Source organism: Castor canadensis, chromosome 19 (assembly GCF_047511655.1).
Source record: "Castor canadensis chromosome 19, mCasCan1.hap1v2, whole genome shotgun sequence".
NCBI lineage: Eukaryota > Metazoa > Chordata > Mammalia > Rodentia > Castoridae > Castor > Castor canadensis.
This window is the reverse complement of record NC_133404.1, coordinates 24,024,447-24,043,794: the sequence shown is the minus strand read 5'-3', so window position 1 is coordinate 24,043,794 and position 19,348 is coordinate 24,024,447. Positions and strand designations below refer to the sequence as shown.

The following is a 19,348-nucleotide window of genomic DNA, read 5'->3' as shown; positions in this document are numbered from 1 at the left end:
CTTGGATTTCTTTATTGAGTTTTTGTTTGGATGACCTATCTATTGATGATAATGGAGTGTTAAAGTCTCCCACAACCACTGTGTTGGCGTTTATATATGCTTTTAAGTCTTTCAGGGTATGTTTGATGAAATTGGGTGGGTTGACTTTGGGTGCGTACAGATTGATGATTATTATTTCCTTTTGGTCTATTTCCCCTTTTATTAGTATGGAATGTCCTTCTTTATCTCGTTTGATCAATGTAGGTTTGAAGTCTACTTTGTCAGAGATAAGTATTGCTACTCCTGCTTGTTTTCGGGGGCCATTGGCTTGGTAAATCTTCTTCCAGCCTTTCATCCTAAGCATATGCTTATTTCTGTCGGTGAGATGAGTCACCTGTAAGCAACAAATTGTTGGATCTTCTTTTTTAATCCATTTTGTCAAACGGTGTCTTTTGATGGGTGAATTAAGTCCATTAACATTAAGCGTTAGTACTGATAGGTATGTGGTGATTCCTGCCATTTAGTTATCTTAGTTGTTTGAAGGTTTGATTGTGTGTACCTAACTTGATGTTACTCTCTACTGTCTTGCTTTTTCTTATCCTGTGGTTTGGTGCTGCCTGCCTTTTCATGGTTAAGTTGGGTGTCACTTTCTGTGTGCAGGATCCCTTGCAGAATCTTTTGTAATGGTGGCTTTGTGGTCACATATTGTTTTAGTTTCTGCTTATCATGGAAGACTTTTATTGCTCCATCTATTTTGAATGATAGCTTTGCTGGGTAGAGTATCCTGGGGTTGAAGTTATTTTCATTCAGTGCCCGGAAGATCTCACCCCACGCTCTTCTTGCTTTTAATGTTTCTGTTGAGAAGTCTGCTGTGATTTTGATGGGTTTACCTTTGTATGTTACTTGTTTTTTCTCTCTTACAGCCTTCAATATTCTTTCCTTAGTTTCTGAACTTGTTGTTTTAATGATAATATGTCGTGGAGTAGTTCTATTTTGATCTGGTCTGTTTGGTGTCCTGGAGGCCTCTTGCATTTGTATGGGAATATCTTTCTCTAGATTTGGGAAATTTTCTGTTATTATTTTGTTGAATATATTACGCATTCCCTTCGCTTGCACCTCTTCTCCTTCTTTGTTGTCCATGATTCTCAAGTTTGGTCTTTTGATGGAGTCAGTGAGTTCTTGCATTTTCTTTTCACAGGTCTTGAGTTGTTTAATTAATAGTTCTTCAGTTTTTCCTTTAATTACCATTTCATCTTCAAGTTCTGAGATTCTGTCTTCTGTTTGTTCTATTCTGCTGGATTGGCCTTCCGTTTTGTTTTGCAGTTCTGTTTCGTTCTTTTTTCTGAGGTTTTCCATATCCTGGCAGTTTTCTTCTTTAATGTTGTCTATTTTTGTCCTGAGTTCATTTATCCGTTTATTCATTGTGTTCTCTCTTTCACTTTGGTGTTTATACAGTGCTTCTATGGTTTCCTTTATTTCTTCTTTTGCTTTTTCAAATTCTCTATTTTTATTGTCTTGGAATTTCTTGAGTGTCTCCTGTACATTTTGGTTGACCCTATCCAGTATCATCTCTATAAAATTCTCATTGAGTACTTGTAGTATGTCTTCTTTTAAATTATTCTTGTGGGCTTCATTGGATCCTTTGGCATAGTTTATCTTCATTTTGTTGGAGTCTGGATCTGAGTTTCTGTTCTCTTCATTCCCCTCTGGTTCCTGTACTAATTTTTTTGCTGTGGGGAAACTGGTTTCCTTGTTTTTTCTGTCTTCCTGTCATTGTCCTTGGTGTTGTTACTGTCCCTGTACTGTGTGTAATTAAGTATTTTCTAGTTTGTAATAATAACAATGGTAATATTGAGAATGGAAGAGTGAGCTGAGATGGAAAGCAAGAAGTTAAAGAAAAGGGGAAAACAAATATACAGACAAGAGGGAGAAAACAGAACAAGGTATCAGACAAGAGAGTTTCAAAGGTATAAACAGGGAGTGTTAGTGTACTAATCGACAGTAAGCTGAACAGACAATAGAGAGACAGAGAGAGGATTGAAAATCAAAGATAAAAAAAATAAAAAATAAGTATATGAAAGTAATATCTATTTATAAAAATGAATTAAAATAAAATGGAAAATAGAAAATTAAAAAGAAAAAAAACCAAAAAACTTCCAAGTTTATATGCAATGCAATTTCAGTCTTAATAATTTGGATGTCCGTCTCAATCTCCAGTCCTGGAGTTGGTGCCTCAGATGTTGTTCTGTAGTTGTCTCATCAAAGGGGATGCATAAAGTAGAACAAAGCTACACTCACACACACACAGAAAAAAAAAAAAAAGCCCCACCAAGTGTCCCCAGTTCAAATGCAATACAGTTTCAGTAAGTTTTTCGGCTTGCAGGTGTAATTCGGTTGTTCTCTCATCAAAGGTAGGGAGAAAAAGAAAAAAAAGCGTCTGGAGGCAGTTCTGAGAGTGGTATCTGCAACTGTGGCTTGCCTGCCTGCTGCTCTCAGCCTGTAGCTGGCGGCGTTATTTATGCAGATCTCTGGGGTGAGCTAGCGCTCACCTGGTCCCACAGGCTTTGTTTGCTCAGAGTTCTCCTGTGCGGGGGAGGGGGGCCTCTGCTACAGGCTTTCCCCTTTCCAAGCACTGGGAAAGGCGACACTGCCCCGCGTTGTCAGGCCTGCGTGTTTATTTACAGTTCACGTGGGAAGTGGGTCTTCCCTCCTCTCACAAGCGTCCCCGCTCCTGGTTGCTGGGTGCGCCCCGCTCCCGCCAGAGCCTCTCCGGCCCGCCCGGCTCGTTTATTTACAGTCCCGGGAAGGAGTCCCTTCCCCCAATCTTCAGCGCTCAGGGCACCCCACCCTCTTTCCAGCGTGTCTTAACTGTTCTTATTGCTTAGTACTCAGTTTCTCTTTTTTTCCCGGGTGGACGTCAGTCTGTCCAGGGGGCTATGCTGCTCTGGCCCAGGCTTGTCTGTGGGGGAACCGCGGTACCGCGAAGCTCACCTGGTCCGCATCTTCCCAAGCCGTATGGGCGCCGGCCACTGGCGGCCCCGGGGGCCTCCTCGGTTCTCCGTTTAACGTGAAGTGGAGATTCTCTGCGCCGGCTGGAGATGTGGAGGGGTCAAAGTTATGCCTTTTCTCGGTGATTATGCCTGCAAAGTGTGTCTCCAGCGTCTCTCCAAGATTTCACTATAGGAGGGTCGCTTTCTGCTTCCTACCTCTAGCCGCCATCTTGGAATTCCTCTTTTCAGATATTTAATATGAATTTTTTTCTTCCATTTTGTGTGCTATTATGACATAATCCTAAATAAATATTTGATCTCTATTCTCACTTTCTGGCAATTATCTTTTGAGCCTTGAGACTGTCTAAGGGACTAGTCTGTTTGTAAGCTAGTGAGGTGACTGATGGTTTAGGCCCCTCAATAACCCTGATGCCTGGTTGCAGAGAAAAACATCATGTGATCAAATGGTAGAAACTTTGAGGCCTTTCCAGACATATGCAGGGTGCATAGGGTCAGGACATTGATGTGATCACCATTGATCAATGACTTAGTCAATGATTAATCCATTAAGAAACCTGCAGAGACATCTGAAGGGACAGGGTTTGTAAAACTTCTGTATTACTGAACACAGGGAGATGAAGGAAGGGTGCTACCAAGAGAGGACATATAAAGTTTATCCCCCTGTGCCACTCATCTTTCCCCATGTATGTCCTCTTCTGGCTATTCATTTGTTCTGCAGTGACTCAACAGTCATAATTTCACTGTTTTCATGGGCTCTGTGGGGCACTCCACTGTTTTGTGTCAATATATTGCATATAATCTTGATGAGTTTCTTTACTAACACTAATAGTATTTTATAGATCTGTCAAGATTTTCTGTACATAGTGTTAGGTGATCCAAGGCATGAGAATATAGATTTTGCTTTCACTTTTGTGTATGGGTGTGTTTAATTTCACTTTTCTTTTATATGTTTTGAGGGTACAGGGGCTTGAACTCACAGTTCATAGGCAGGCCCTCTATCACTTTAGCTGCCCTCAGCCTTTTCTGCTTTAGTTATTTGTCAGATAGATTTTTATGCTTTTCACCAGAGTTGACCTTGAAAAGTGATCCTGCTTTCACCATCTCCCAAGTAGCTAGGATGAGAGGCATAATCTACCCTGCTTTCTTTTATTTCCTTTTTCTGTCACCACCTCTTAGCCTACTGCTACCATACCTGGACTCCCCCTACCCTGTTCCGTGTGTGTGCAGGCCTAACTATGACTAAATGTCTACTGTGAATCTTGTCCCCGTCCCAATTTAGGGGGTTGATCTTCAGCTGGGCTCTTCAGCATGGGGCTCCCACCATTAGACCTGTCATTCCACCTACCTCCAGGAATGGACATAAAACATAGCTTAAATCCTCATGCTTTGACATTCACAGTCCTGAGTGGTGACACATGCTTTTAAAGTGCCCTGATGTGTAGTCTTTTCCTAGGCCAAATATTGTGACCAATGGCTTAGGGATCCCTCTCTTCCTCAGAAGTCAAACAGAGTTACCCAGTAATCCTGAGATAACACTCCTCCCATTGGGTCTTTTTTCACTGCTAGACAACACTTCTCATGGCCAGTATTACAGGGGCATGTGGTGGTGATCAGTGGCAGCAGGATTTCTTAGAAGCCATTCCCACAAACTTATTTGGCTCAGATTCATCCTTCACAGCCTACCCCCAATCTTTAGCAAATCTTCAAGAAATGAATCATGCCCTTAACATAGAGTAAAAAGTTTCTTGAATATTAACTGCTCCTCCTTCAAAATTCTGCATTGCACATTTGTACAAAGCAGAATGGGTGTATGCCCACAGCCTTGTGTCAGAGTTGACGGGATGCTCCACATGCCATTGCATGCAATTGGTCTACGTCCTAAACCAGAAGGAGAAATTCTTACCTGATTTCATAGATGAGAGTTTTGATTCTCAAGTGGAGCACCGTTCTAGGACATGTGCTACCTCAGCACATGTCAGCATCTCCCTATTGCCTGGATGTGTTGCCTCTTTGGGCATTCACTGTAAAAGCAGAAGTCTGCTTCTCACTTCCTCCATGATGGGCTGTGATTGTGCTCAATACAGGATCCACATGCTGTACTTTGGTCTTCAGTCTGCAGCTACATAGTACTCATGGTTTTACATCATGGTCAGTGGATTTGGTACTCCCGAAATATGCAACTCAAAGTAAACAGTGAAAATTTGTTAAAACTGATTATTAAACTGACATAATAAACACTGAAAATGCAACAGAAAAAGTAAAACAGATATTTTCTGGGGTTGGGGGGAAGTACACTTCTGATGCAGGTACTGATGCTAGGTGTATTTCATCAGGTGATACCAAGGGCAGGGGTAGAACTTGCTCTACCATTGTAGCAACCAAAAGATGTTCTGGCAGACTTAGATTAGCATCTGACTTGACTCTATCTACTAGAGGTAGTTTTTCCTCTACATGTAAAAGTGGTTCAATTTTAGCTAATGTTGACTTAGGCAACTAGAGATCCATAGTAGCCAGATGTTTTTGCCACAGCTGGAGAATTGTCTGTGTCAGCTGCTATGCACAAGGCCAGGTGGAGATGTGCAAAGCCAGGTGGAGACTCACAGAAGTGTTAAGGTATTCTGGCCTTTCTGCCCCAGAAACAACCTGCAATATCTTCACAAGTGACACAGACTGCTGTGGTGGCTCTCGACCTCCATATAGTTCTAGAGAAGAAACTTGTAGTAGTTGGAGTTTCTGGTATTATGGATGGAAGCTTTTGCTTGAGCTCAGGATCAATGTTCTATGCGAGCTCCAAGTCTATGGCTGGAAACAGATGCACTGCTAGTGCAGGCAGTTCTAGAAGGTTAAGTTGCACTGCACTTGCAGAAGGAGACAAGATTCCCTTGATGAGTGGCTTTGCCTGAGCCTGTCCATACAGAAGACCTTACTTTCCAGATTAGTCCCAGTCCCTCACCTAGCAACAACACATCTTCCCAGACTGGGATCCACCAGTGTCTACTTGCCTGACACCATTTTTTTTGGAGTCTCCTTCCAGGGTGACGCAGTATCCACATACTCACATGTTCTCAGGCACTTGCCTAAAGCCTTCTTACTATTATTGATCTCTACCTCACAGGATTCCAGGTCCTCCAGCTGGTCAGGAGGTGGATACAGATTGCCAGCTCTGAGCACGAGGGCGTGTTGAGCAGCAAATAGGCTATCAGCTAGTTAAAGATAGCCAGGTCCTTGGACATGTAAAAATTCTCAGGGTTCTTACCATCCACGTTCCCAGGAAGGAGCACATGGTACTAGGGGCATGTTGGTTAGTAGTGTCACATCCTGACCTCTCCTTCCTAGTCCCCAAATGGCCCCTTGCCAGCATGACCATGCGGAGGTATACAGCCTTGTGCAGCTGGGAATTTTGGGGAGATGTGTGAGGCCCATATAAAAGCAGAGTGCTCACCTCACCTCTTATCCATGCCCTCATAGCGCACAGTGCAGGGAAAGCCTGGCTTGGATGGATGTTGTTAGGTATAGATTTTTACAGGAGCTGGCTCTGAACTTTAAGATCCCCTAGGCTGTCTTGATACTCAAGACTCCACCCACTCAGCTCTGTATTTTTCTACCTGTAAGTTGAACCCTCAGGCTTCATCCCTGTAGTTGAAATGATAAATCTCATCTTCCCTCCATTGCCAGCCCCCTAACATCCCCAAGGATGGAGTCCATTCACTTCTTTATTTGCTCATCCTCCTCACAATCAAAGTGGAAATATCCATACCTACAAGAAGCCAGGAAGGCATCATATAATATTCTGACATTTAGTTGAATGGGTTAATTCCCAGGTGGGAATGGAAATCTGAGAAGTGATGGAACATTTCTCTATTCTTCCCTGAATTACATACTGAGTGACTACACATTGTACCTGATTCATAAACAGTTGTGCAATTACTGAACCTGACCATCTTCCTCCCAGATATCTCAGTGTGCACAATGGCCCACTACAAGTCATTTTTGTTTTTGTGGGGGAAAAGGTGCGGTTTAAATTCAGTATATAATGCTTGCTAGGCATCACTCTGTTGCTTGTGCCAGGCCCCCAGTCTGCACTCACATTTTAAAGACTAGATCCAGCACCTGCAGGGTGGTGGAGAACCTTTAGTAGGTACACAGGAAGGCAGAAACCAAGAAGGGGCCCCTGCTCTGTAGGAGGGGCACCAGGTGGTTCACAAGTTGCTCTATCAGGCTAGACTCGAGGGTCCTCACCCTGCAGGGCTCATCCAGGGCAGGAATAGACTCAGTTTCACCCTGAGGGGCAATCAAGGAGGAACAGTTTAAACGTGGAAACTGTAGCAAACTGAAAAATTATTCATCGCCATATAGTGAAGTGAAAACTGCACAGAAAGGATTGTCCTCAGTATTCAAATCTAAAAACCATACATGATATTGGGAATGGAGGCTTATGGAAGGGGGGGCAGTCAGAACAGTTGCTTGGTCTATTTGCATCTTCCCTTGACAGCTTTGTGTCCCCTTAGAGTCCTTCTGGAAAAATGGCCAGAGGTACCTGGTTTGGTGGCAAGGCCTGATCCAGAATCTCTTGAGGTAGACAAGGCGCTTGTGGGCTTCCTGTGGAGGCAGAGGAAGTTGGGAGACAGCAGGAGAACATCCTGCTCTCTACAGGGTTTCTGGCCTGAACTGGCTCTAACTGACTCTGGAATGTGGCTGCCTGTCTCCCAGGGTTCCATGTTCTGTTGGGTCATTGTCTAGGAATTAGGATCACCTCTTGGGGTCCCTTTACCTGAGCAAGACCCTCCCAAAGATCCCCTTGCTACTGACAGCTCACTCTCACATCACCATGTGCACATGTGGATACAGTTATACGAGCACACCTGTCCTACTCAACCATCCTCAGGTAGGCCTGAGTGCATCTACTGCCTCAGCTTCAAAACCTGACCTAGCTGATCCATACCATCTTTTTTCACATATATGTGTCCCTTTGCCTTTCACAACTTAACCAGCACTCCCCGAAGATTATTTTAGCATGTGTCCTAGGATGATGTCAGGTATACACACCCATAAATAGCTGTGAACAGTGCTGGTATCAGCTGTTTCTAATGAAAAAACTTGGTGATGAGACCATTACAGAAATTGATTGAAAATACACATTCATTTCCACATGGACAAATAGGTACACATAAACATATGCAGGGACTCTCAGCACACACAGACATACAAATGCAGGTGCATAAGTACACACTCACAAACCCAGAGGCAAATGCAAATAGCCACACAAGTGCATAGGAACAAGAGAATGAGGTTAGGATTCAGACTAAGACTAAACTTAAGGGAATAGGATGAGTCTTAAGGTTAGCATTAAGAATAGGGTCAGGGTTAGGTTCTAATCAAGGTTAGAGACTGGGTCTGGATTAGGGTCAGTTTCAGGGTTACAATGATCGTCACAAGGTTCAGGGGCAGGCTCAGGTTTTAGTTAGTGTTATGCTTAGGGACAGTGTTGTAGGGGTAATTTTTGCATAGGAGTTAAAGTGCAGCTTTAGTACAGCATCCTAGGCTCTAAGGAAGCCATGTATAGTCAATGGCTGCTCTGTCTGGGTAAATTAAGGGTGACTGTGGGACAGTTGGGACAGAGTAAGCTCATCTTTGACCAGAAGGGCACCCTCCTCCCTGGTAGCATGTTTCCATGTGTGTGTGTCATATGTACTGGTTTAAAATCAAGTAGTTGTTCTTCCTGAGCGCCAGCAAGGCTAAAGATAGCCCAGTCTGAAAAAAAGAAAGAGCCATAATACTAGCACCCCTGAGTGGAATTGGTCTTTACTGTATAGGTGACTTGCTGGAGTGACCCAGATGTGGGAGGCAGTGGTGGCAGCCTTGTTCTTCCTGGTCACTGGAAACCACTAAGGTGTCCACAGCCCCATCAGAGTGGGCCTGGCAGAGATTAGTTCCACACTGGCAAATAGGCTGTTGACAAAACGAAATTTTTTGTGTGCATGTAGACACTGACGTTCCTTAAAAAGGATCTGCATCACCATCTGGTAATACAGGCATACCAGTTTCAGAATTATTAATCCAAACACCCTTAGAAACCAAATTTACCAATGAAACAGCCAAACTAATTTATAAATATTTTGTGCTTTAACATTAGAATCTCCATTTAATTCCTAGTAACTTAGGTCCATTCCTTTTCCTTTGTTCCCTTCAGTAAAATAATTTCTTGCATTTGTATTCAGTAATAATATTTTGTCTGCATTTCTCTGGGATTTCTTGACATACTATGCTCCATCTTTGCTTTAGAGTTTATTTTACCTTTTGCAAACCGATATCAGGCATCCACAATTACAGTACCATAGAAAATACTGTAACGGCTCTAAATAAGTCCTCTGAATTTATATGTTCCACACTCCTGTCTCCCAGATCCTGGTAAATCTATTCTCTCCATATTTATGACTTTCCCAGAGTATCATATGAATGAACTTACATGGTATCTTGCCCTGTCTAATTTGCTATTTTCACTAAGCAATGTGCCTTTTAGGTCAGTGAAGTATTTTTCATGGTTGTTTAAATTTGCATTTCTCCTAGGAATAGGATAAAATGTATTCATCACCTTTTCATGTGCTGATTGAACACAAGCTTTCAGAGCAACATCTATTCAAATAATTTGACTGTTTAATTGGAATATTGCTCCTTTATTTTTGAGTTGTAAGGTGATTTTATATATCCTGGATAGACATTCTCATTATTTATGTGACTTGCAAAGATTCTCTTCATTTATTTGGGTGTCTTTTCACTTTAATGGTATATGTTGTATCATAAGAGACTTTAATTCTAATACAGTTCAATGTAATTTTCTTCTGTCCCTTGTCCTTTTGGTGTCCTATCCTAGAAAATATTGTATAACTTTGGCCCGCAAAGATGTCTTGCTATCATGTCTTTATGTGTTTGGGAATGTATTTCTATGTCTTCTTGTTTGGATTTTGCCTGTTCAACATTTACATTTATACATATGATCAGTTTTTGGTGAACTATGTATATAATGTGAGGAAGGAGTCCAGTTAGAATTGTAGATACCCAATTATCCCAGCAGCATTTGATGGAAAAAATTCTTATGCAATGTATTGACTTGGCAATGGTGAAAATCTGTTATGCCTGTTTCATTCATCCATGTGTCTAACCTTATTCCAGTATGACAAAAAACAGATTATTATTGAATTATAGTAAATCTTTAAATACTACACCAAATTTGCTGTTTTACAAGATTATTTTGAATGTTGTAGATGTGTTGCATTTTCATAAGAATCATAAAATCTGTTTATCAATTTGGACCAAAAGATACCATCTGGGATTTTGAAAAGGAATTCCAATTAAACTGAAGATACACTTGATAGTATTTCCATATGAATTATTAATTATTGTCCTCCTGGACTAGATATGGTTGACTACATTGCCAAAAGATTTATGTGTTAGAAGGCTGGTCTTCAGTGTGCTGATTTTGACAGGTATCGGGACCTCTAAGAACTGGGGTCTAGAAGAAGATGATCATATCATGAGAAGTGCCACTTTTGTAAGTGACTCATGTTCTCATGGAACCCCAGTTAGTTTCCATAGTAATGAGTTGTCATCAAAGGTCAATTCTGGCGTGAATCTCATTATCTTGGATCTCACCATATGATGTCTTCTACAGGCTTTTCATCCCCTATGACCCAATCCACCATTAGACCCTCACCATGGCCCTCTCATGTGACACAGTCTGATCATGGACATTCAGCCTCCTAAACTGTGAGCTAAATAAATTTCTTATCTTTATGATGTACCCAGTCTTAAGTATTTTATTATAGCTACTGAAAACAGACTAATTCACTGTCTAGTCACTGAGTAGCAAATGTTTCTATTTATTTAGCATTTCATTAATTTTGTTCAGTAAATATTGCTTTCACTGTACATGCCTTCCACATTTTTTATATTTATTTCCAATTTTTTCTTTAGGAATCTATTTTAATTGAAACATTTCAGTTTTATTTTATTTTATTGTTTTGGCAGTACTGGGGTTTGAACTCAGGGCCTTGCCCTTGCTAAGCAGCCACTCTATCACTTGAGGCACTCTGCCAATTCAATTGAGTTTTATTTTAGATTATTTGTTGCTAGCTACTGTATAGAAATATAATTATTTTATATTGACATTGTATATTACAACCTTGCTGAACTTGGAGTTTTTAAATTCTTTTTTATGTTTTAATAATATTTCAATTTTGTTAGAATACTTAAAATTTCCTCTATACAAACTCAAGTCCTTTGCAAACAGAGATAGTCTGTGTTTCAAATCTAGACACCTCATATTCATTTTACTATCATGAATGCATAGGCAACCCCCCTGCATAGAATGTTGAGTAGTCCTGATATGAGTGGACATCTTTGTCTTATTTCTAGTCATTGGGGAAAATATAGAGCCTTTAACATAATTTATGATTTTATGGGATTTTTTTGTTGTCCATGTTCTTTTAAAATAAAGAAAGTTCCCACATAGCTGCCTCTTCACATTCATAGCTCTCTGTTGGTCAGCTCCAGGGTTGTATCCATAAAACATGTCTACAAAGCCTTCTGAAGGTCATGGGAATGCATATTGTACTTACATGGACTTCCATAAGGTCATCACCCATGATTTTACTGTTTATAACATGGAGTATATTCTTATACCCACATAGATAATGAAGTCTGAGACCCTCTCACCTTAATACCTGCATGAGAATTCGAGTTTGACTTTGAAAAAGTTTCTCATTTCTGATATTTAGGCATTGTTGTTTTGAGCATGTGTAATACACATGCTCTCTGAGACATGACAGCTTCCTTTATATTCCACATTTTAACACATGTTTAATTATTGCATTTATTTCTTTATAACTGATTTTTTATCAAATTTAGATGCTTTATCCAATCTTTGTTTCTTTTTCATTTCAGTGAAAACTTTTTCATCATGATGTACACTGAATATCATCCATCCCTACACTCTGGGCAAAACAAGGCAAGTAAAATATTATAAATGAACCAGAAGAGTATTTGGAGAAGGAATGCTCCATCTTATAAGAGTAAATCAAGATCCCTGAGTTCTGACTGCCCACAGTTAGAACCAGAATGGTGATAACTCAAGACTTTACCAGCATGATGTCACGGACACAGATGGTACAGTACTAAACATAAAGTCACCTGACATGACTCACTGATAGTATGAATTATAGAACTTCCAACAATTTACTTAAGCTAGAAGATTTTATTAAGGCTAGCCTTGCAACCATATGTCTCAGAGAAGTCATTTTTGTTTCTTTTTTTTTTCGGGGAGACAGGACTGGAGTTTGAACTCAGAACTTTGCACTTGCGAGGTAGGTACTGTACTGCTTGAGCCACACCTCCTGTCCATTTTGCTCTCATTATTTTGGAGATGGGTCTCAAGAACTCTTTGTCCAAGCGGGCCCAAATCGTGATCCTCCCAATCTCAGTCTCCCAATTAGCTAGAATTAAAGGCGTGAGCCACCAGCATCAGACTCACACTTTCTTTTTCAATTTGAATAATTTATATTTATTTCATATTTATTTTAACCTATTGACTTAGGCTGCATTGCCCAGTACAATGATGAACAAGATTGGACATCTTTATCATGATTCTAAACTTTAAAAAATCACAAAGACTGTCAAGACACCCTTTGTTTTATGTTAATTTTCATGGTTGCCCATCTTAAGTAAAATTCCCCTTCTTTCACTAATCTGTTTAGTGTTTTTGCATCAATGGATTTTTGGTTTATCAAATATTTATTCACCATACTATAGGTAAACATGTTGTTTATTCTATTAATACATTGTATTGTGTTGTATCATATTGATTATTTTTTGGAGATTGAAGAAAACTTTCTTTCTTAAATAAAATTCCCTTGTTTAATTGCTTTTACATGTTGCTGAAGACCTTGATTCATTCCTAGCTCTGCAAATAAGTCAGTGAATACTGACATGGTTGTTATATGGAGTAATTTTAATGTGCCTTGAAAAATACCTTTTGCATTGAACACAATATTATATAAAATAAGTTAGGTGCAAAAAATAGAATCTTACATAAAATTTTTCATGTTTTGTGGGCTTATTTTAATTGTTTTGTTTTTTGGTGCTGGGAATTGGTCCCAGGGCTTTTTGCACGCTAGGCAAGTGCCCTAAAACCGAGCTGAATACTCAGCCCCTCATTCAGGCTATTTTCCCCTTCATTTTTCAGAATATATTTGTCGTATAGGGGGATTTACTATGACACTTTCAAATGGGCTTACTTGTACACTGGTTAGATCACCACCCCACCATCGCCCCCCTCAACCCCCTCCACCCTACTTAAAGCAATTGCAAGATGCTTCATTGTTCTATTCTGTATACATATAAGAAACCCACCAACAGTATTCCTTCACCTTCATTCCTAATTCACCTCTCCTCTCCTACAAGTTCATTTAGTCTTTCAAGATGTAGTCCTCTGGATTTCTGCTGCTAAATATTTAATTTTATCATGAAAAGGATTCCCCTTCCAGTCATACATACTATGAATATTTCAATGTCAGTGGCCTTTTTCCATTCTTACTGGTTGCAGGATCCCCTGCAATGTGGCAAATCAGTGCGCATGCGCACACTGAGGGGTTGGACTAGCGTGCCTGCATCTGAGGGGCGGGAGGAGCCTGCAAACTGGCAAGTCCTTTGCAGAGAGGAGAAACCGCTGGACACGCCTGGTGCGTCAGCCTGCGGAATGGTCATCCAGGCGATGGAACGAGCTCCAGTGACTGCTTTGAGCCTTGGGAACATTCCTTTTTGCTTAACAGGTATATGAAGTTTGTAGGACTTGGAGGTTGTATAACCTGGAAACCTTTTGGGAATTAAAGTAGCTGGTTACGCAGAACCCGACTTGCTGGCTTGGGACTCAGCTGTTCTGCCCTGTGTTATGGCAATAGTGTGCCTGACACCTCTGCCCCAGTCCTGCAAGTCATGAGGGGTCTTTTTGTGGGTGGACGTTTGTCCTTCAAATCTGAGGCTGTTACTGTGGATGGTTAGTGGAGATGTGTGGGAGGAGGCGGTGCGACCTCAGTGCAGCTTTAAGGAAAGATGCGTGATTCTGCAGTTTCTGGGGTAGTATGCCTAGCTGCTGGCCAGGAGAGAGGGTCGTTAGTGTTTCTGCCTGGCACTGGGTGGGGCGGGTTGACACAATGATTGCTACTGGGATGCTTGAATGATGGTTCAGTGGATATTTGAGGGTGAGAGCAGGGTGAGGGGTAAGAGGGTAGAGGGGATTGAGGGGTAAATGATAAGTGGGTGTTTTGTTGATGTAAGTATTTCTGAGAGGAGTGGGAGAGGGTGGATTGGAGGTATATGTGTTATGGCAGTGGGTGGTCACAGTGCAGGCACTGGTCCATGTGACGTATTGTGAGAGGGTGATGAGGAAGGTACATTATGAAGGGGGCTTGGGGTAATTTGGGGATCACTTGGGTGTCTGAAGCAAGTGGGAGGGTCAGCAGAATTACCACTGTGGTGTGGAGCCAGAGGGGTGAGAACGAGGATGCAGCAGGCACAAGTAGAGATTTTATCTTAAGGTAATGATAATTTTTCTGTGGCCTTGTGGTGGTCCCATATTGTGATCGTGCTTTTTAAAAAATCTAACCCACCCTCACTATGCGGATGAATGTGCGAAAGTGTTTGGGTCTGTTTCCTTGTATATTTTACCCTTGTCTTACAGTCACTCACTGTTGTGGCTATTATTGTATAACATAGGGAAAGGTATGTAAAACTTGTATGTAGGAATCCCCTGACAGTTGTGGGAGGTGAAGCTACAATGGAAGGTCTTTTTCTCTTCATGGCATTTTCTAGGGTTAGGAAGCAAGACTTGAAATGTATCTTGAGAATGCAGTGTGGTGCCAGTCTTCATCAGCACCATTGTGTGATTCCCCAAAGGTGGCTGCCTATGCAGATGTGCCAGTCTGCAGAAACACTGCCGGGTAGAGGGCCATCGCCCCTCTCACAATAGAGAAGGGGCAAGGGCAAGCTGTGGGTGTCTGCTAAGCCCCTGCTGGAGCCACTCCTTCTCCAAAGCACAGTGGTGCAGACAGGAGCTGGCCTAGAGTGGATGACTCCCCATCGCACAAGCAACACCCTCCCAAAGTGCTGCAGTGCAGGAGGCTGGGTAAGCATGCGCAGCTGGGAAACTTCTGCCACTAGCTGCAGTGGGGAAGGCAGATCTGTGGGGGTTGTGTAACTTCAGACTGGGGAGAATTACCGCCATGTCTACACCTGGTGCCAAAGCATTCTACTCATTCCCTCTCCTTCCTCAGTGTTACACTGCAGGGGGAGGGCAAGAAGAATGTCTGCAGTTTCCACTTAGCTTGGCTGGCTTGAACCTGCTCTGCAATGTGCTGCAGTGCAGCAAAGGAGGGAAATGAGGGAGGGGCCAGGGATTTGTTAAGCCTTCACTTGTGTGTGGTGGCAGATATCCTATGCCCCTGCTTTTCTTTTCTTCCATAGGCTGCTGTTGTGGTGGTCTACAGGTTACCTCAGGACCTACCGTGCTGCTTCAAGCAGCCTGTGCCACTGCTAGGCATTTAATTTTTTGTTTGTTTTGTTTGTTTTTTTGAGACAAGATCTCTGATGGAGCCCAAACCTGCCTGGACTTGTGATCCTCCAGTCTCAGCTTGTTGAGTGCTGGGATTACAGACATGGGCAACAACTCCTTGTTTTTTAAGATTTGTATTCAAATTAAACATTTTTTGCAGATTCCCCCCTCATTGAATTTTACAGTTTGCTTCTGTATTTTAATTGAGGATTCCATAAGCCCTTAGAGGGAACTTACATAATGGTGTTGGGAGAAGGATTTACTGCACCCCCTTAAATTGTTGAAAGTAGAAAAAAAAAGAAAATATCCTGAACAATATGGACAATATAGTACCTTTTTTATAATTAGACATTTTATTCTGACAGGGTTTCATGTGTCTTGCATGGTTGTACTAACAGCATATCTGATTACTTTACCTTTTCCCTAGCAGCTTTTCTGTACCACATATAGGAAGGTCTGAGGGTGATTTTTTCCCAATATTTAAAATTAGGATATATTCATTGTACCAGGGGAATTCATTGTGACAATTCCAAATAGGCTTATATTGGACATTGATTAGATTACCCTCACTGTCTCCCCCTCGACCTCCACCCCATCCCACTTAAAGCAATTGCAAGAGATTTCTTTGTTCTATTTCATATAAGTATATGAAACCCATCAACCATATTCCCTCACCTTAATCGTCGTTCACCTTCCTCACTCCCACAAGTAGCACCCCCCCACACACACACACTGAGGGTGATTTCTCATCTTGATTATTTGGCCTGTTGGGTCTGCAGTGACATTTTAGGAAGCAAGAATTTTATCCTAATCCTTTGCACAGGTATAAGAATAGATAAATAGTTCCCTTCACATCAGGTCAATAGTGGTTTCTCAAGTCTTTCCTCAAGGCACCCTATGAATGCTTAGGGTTTAACAGCTGCCACGCCCAGGACACTGGTTTCTTAAAGAGGCTGGGTTCTCTGCAGAGTGGCACAGCCGCGCATGCGCAGAGGGGAGGGGCGGGGCCCCAGCTCTAGGTGAGACACTGAAACTGACAAGTTGGCTAGAGACAAGAAATCCTGCGCAGAGATGGAGGACAGCTGGAGATGCCTGAACCTTCACCTGATGACCAGTTACTGAAGCGATGGGGTGAGCAAGGTCAGCTGCACGTGGATGGATACTCTGAACCTGGGAAATATTCATTTTTTTCATCAGTTATTCCATATTTTATTTATAACGTTGGAAGTTTGCAGAGCCAAATACTTGTCATGGAAGAACCAGAAAGGACACCTTGGAGTCTTGGGACTCAGCGCATTGCTGTGGCACTGTTGTGCTGCATCCTCACTCCCCTCCATCTATCCTGCCATATCACTATAGATCCTTCAAATCTCAGGCTGTTACTGGGGGTTGTATTCATGTGTAGGGAGGAGGGGGAGCGACCATGAGTCAGTTAGAGGGAAGATGTGTGATAATGTGTACTTTGGAGGATGTTACACACCGAAGTGACTCACTTGAGAGAAAGGTACATTAGGTGTCGCTGGTGGGGGCGGTGTTAGTGGGTGGTGGGGAAGAGATGAGGATGGGCAGGGTTGACTTGGTGATCATTGCAGTGCAGTAAGTTGGAGGTCATGAGGACGTTTGGGGTGTGAAGAGAGGGTGCAGGTGAGCAGAAACCACTGTATTGTAGAGGGGCAAGAGTGGGAAGGAGGAGAAGAGGTGCAAAATATATAAGAAAGAGTATTAATTTTCTGGGATTTGGGGTAGTCATTTTGCATACTGTGATCATATTTTTCACATATTAATTTAATTTTTTGGCAGTACTAGGGTTTGAATTGAGTCTGAGGCTTCTCCATAGGCCCTCTTCCACTTGGACCATGTCCCTAGCCTTTGTTCCCCTTTGACAATTTTATTATGTTTTCCTGTGTTTTTTTGAAGTTTGTTGATGTTCCTAAAACCGTTACTTTGATTTTTTGTCAGCCCATTCATATTAGCTCCATTTACACAAGATGGCTCAATGGCCGTTTTCCTGTTTAGTTGGTGAGATTAAGTGTACCTCAGTGTTCTTCCACCTGTGGTCTTATATCAAGGTCTGCACATTTGATGAAGTAGGTATGTAACTGTAGTCTTGCAAACAGGCTTTTCCTGGAGTTCTTTTCACTTGTAAGCCCATCCTAAGATTCTGGACAGTACATTTGGCGTGGTCCCTAAGCCCAGGTTTACTGCCTAAGCCTGGTACTTCCCAGCAGGCCCTGTGCAGGACAGGAATCCTATGTCATCACATCACAGACTGATGTGGTAATAGGCTGGGATCCTGTGGCAAGCAAGGTGGGTGAAGCTCTAGTACACTCCCACATCCCATGGTCACAAGGTCCTATCTACCACTGAGGGCTGACGACCACTGCCTCAGTCATTGTTGTCCCCAGCAGGAATGCAGATGGTAGATCACATCTCCCTCGAAGGGGATGTGGTTGCCCTGCCAAGTACTAAGGCAAGTCTAGAGACTCAGTCCACGGTTACTCACCTTGAATCTAGGGGTTATGGGAATGTGCCCATTGTTCATTTTAACTAATGGACTGATTATTTAAGCATAGCTCACTTAAGTATTCCCCCAAGGAAATGCTGTATTGTGTTTCACGGTTTTGAGAGATAACCTAATACTGTTTCCTGCCCTCTTCCATTTTATTATTGTGCTCTAACCAGGTATCATCTTTTATCTCATATTTTTGTTGTTTTTTTTTTTCAGACAGGGTCTCACTGTGTTGCCTAAGCTGGCCTGCAAATTACCACATAGTCCATGCTGACACTGAACATGTGATCCTCCTGCTTCAGCCTCCCAAAGGCTGGGCTTAAAAGTGTGTCACACCACACATGGCTTTTACCTCATTTTCACAGTCCTTGTAAAAGTATTTTCTTGCATAGATAGTTGTTCACATTGAAATCTCTGTTGGAAGATAAGCAGTAGAGAATCCTATTCTACCATTTTACTCTGCCTTTTCATTCACCTGTTTTCAATTGAGATATTTGTCTTTTTGATTTAAATTTGTAGAAATTTTCTATATATTTTGAACTATAGACCCTTAACAACTATACAATTTTTCAAATATTTCTGTCAGTTTGGGGGGTTTTATTTTCTTTCCTTTTAAATAGGACACTTTGAATCATGATGTTTCTTAATTCGAATCAAGTTCAGTTTATCTTTTTAAATCACTTGTGCTATTGGTATATCATAGAAACCACTGTTTAAGCTGAGATCTTGCAGATTTATTTCTATGTTCTCTTCTATGTGCATTGCAGTTTCTGCTCCTATATTTATGTTATGATCTATGTTGAGTCCATTATTTATATAGAATGTGGGAGGCATCCAGCTTCCATATATATGTATATCCATTTTCCCAGACCCATTTGCTAAATAAAATATGTTAACACACTGAATTGCCTTGACATCTTTGGAAAATTCACAGACCATAAATTTAAGGGTCAATTTTTAGATACTAAGTTCTATTCACTGATCTATATATGTCTATTCTTATATCAGTGCTTCAATGTTTCTTTATTACTATCACTTTGTCAGAAAGTGTAGTTGAATACTCCAAAATCATTCATGTTTTTTTTTTCCAAGACTGGTTTTACTCTTCTGGGTTTCTTATATTTCCTTGTGTAATGTAGAGTCAACTTGTCAATTACTGCCAAAACAAAGTCAGTTGGAATTTTGACGGCATTGAATGAATAGATCAGTTTGGGTAGTATTGCCATTCTTACTGTATTAAGTCTTTTC

The 19,348-nt window shown here is 41.5% G+C and overlaps 1 protein-coding gene and 1 long non-coding RNA gene across 35 annotated transcripts in view; one reads left to right on the top strand and one right to left on the bottom strand.

Annotated features, from left to right (window-relative positions):
* LOC109680562 (uncharacterized) overlaps window positions 1–19,348 on the bottom strand; it is a 472,009-nt gene that overhangs the window by 93,595 nt on the left and 359,066 nt on the right. For 16 of the 33 annotated variants that reach the window (XR_012443882.1, XR_012443893.1, XR_012443894.1 and 13 more), the window contains one exon: window positions 4,894–7,271. The exons of 16 other annotated variants lie outside the window; for them this stretch is intronic. The gene's annotated coding sequence lies outside the window, so the exon portion shown is untranslated. The remainder of the gene's footprint in view (window positions 1–4,893; window positions 7,272–19,348) is intronic. One more of the 33 variants, XR_012443891.1, reaches the window with a different exon arrangement.
* LOC141419221 (uncharacterized) lies at window positions 13,569–18,640 on the top strand. 2 transcript variants are annotated; one of them, XR_012443920.1, is made up of 3 exons: window positions 13,569–15,165; window positions 15,504–16,731; window positions 17,551–18,640. It is a non-coding gene; the product is annotated as an uncharacterized lncRNA (long non-coding RNA). The 2 variants fall into 2 exon arrangements; XR_012443919.1 differs by having other exon boundaries at window positions 15,504–17,682; window positions 18,317–18,640.